Below are 1,083 nucleotides of genomic sequence, written 5' to 3' on the forward strand. Positions count from 1 at the left end.
CCTCTGTGCATGTGGCTGGCGCCGTAACCACTGCTCTGGGTGCCGAGCCTGTTGTTGTTGTTTTCTTAATACAAAATGAGAGTCCGGGTATTCCTATCTCTTAAATTTTTATTACACGTTGCTATCATTTTAAAATAAGATAATGTACATACCATGCTTTGCCAGGCACACAATAAGCCTATCACAGGTATTGTGGTTATTACTTTTAAAGCAATCAAACACGTTATTGAGAATCAGATTTCCTAGAATACATTAAATAAAAATCCATCTTTAAAAAAATTATCACATTGTTATTTCCTTTTCATTATTTATTTATTTATTAAGACAGAGTCTCACTTTGTCAACCTTGGTAGAGTGCTGTGGTATCACAGCTCACAGCAACCTCCAACTTTTGGAGGTTAAACAATTCTCTTGCCTCAGCCTCCCCAGTAGCTGGGACGACAGGCACCTGCCACAATGCCCAGCTATTTTAGACACAAGATCTTGCTCTGGCTCAGGGTGGTCTTGAACTTGTGAACTCAGACAATCCACCTGCCTCAGCATCCCAGAGTGCTGGGATTACAGGTGTGAGCCACTGCACCTGGCCTTCCTTCTTGTGTTTTTTCTTTTTTGCAGTTTTTGGTCATGGCTGGGTTTGAACCTGCCACCTCTGGCATATGGGGCTGGCACCCCACTCCTTTGAGCCACAGGCACCGCCCCCTTTTCGTGTTTTATTTGGGTGTTAATGCTTTTCCTGTGAGCTGTTTGATGGGTCTTTGATGCTTAACTTTAATTAATTTTCTCTCTTTGTTCACAGAACCCACCAAGAAGCCAATCTCAGGTGAGTAACTCTCTGCCTGGGAAACGCCTTTCAGCAGAGGTTTTTGAACAGAAAAATGGAACCCCCAAACCAGGAGACATCACTTCACACCCACTAGGGCAGCTAAAATCAAAATGTGGAAAATTAAAAAAACATTGACCAGGATATAAATAAATTGGGGTGCTTCTACATGGCTGCTGGCAATATAAAATATTGCTGTCCCCCAGTCCCACCCCCAGGATACTGGCTTGGCAGCTTTTGAAAAAGTTAAATGCTTGGGTGGC

The 1,083-nt window shown here is 42.9% G+C and overlaps 1 long non-coding RNA gene across 1 annotated transcript in view; it reads left to right on the plus strand.

Annotated features, from left to right (window-relative positions):
• The window catches only part of LOC111726423, a 23,294-nt gene extending 22,474 nt beyond the window's left edge, over positions 1 to 820 (plus strand). Inside the window, exon 3 of the long non-coding RNA XR_002774194.1 lies at positions 797 to 820. This is a non-coding gene — a long non-coding RNA (uncharacterized LOC111726423). The remainder of the gene's footprint in view (positions 1 to 796) is intronic.
• Positions 821 to 1,083: the final 263 nt, after the last annotated feature.

The sequence above is a fragment of the Otolemur garnettii genome, unplaced genomic scaffold (assembly GCF_000181295.1).
Source record: "Otolemur garnettii isolate 467f Iridium unplaced genomic scaffold, OtoGar3 scaffold00065, whole genome shotgun sequence".
Lineage (NCBI taxonomy): Eukaryota > Metazoa > Chordata > Mammalia > Primates > Galagidae > Otolemur > Otolemur garnettii.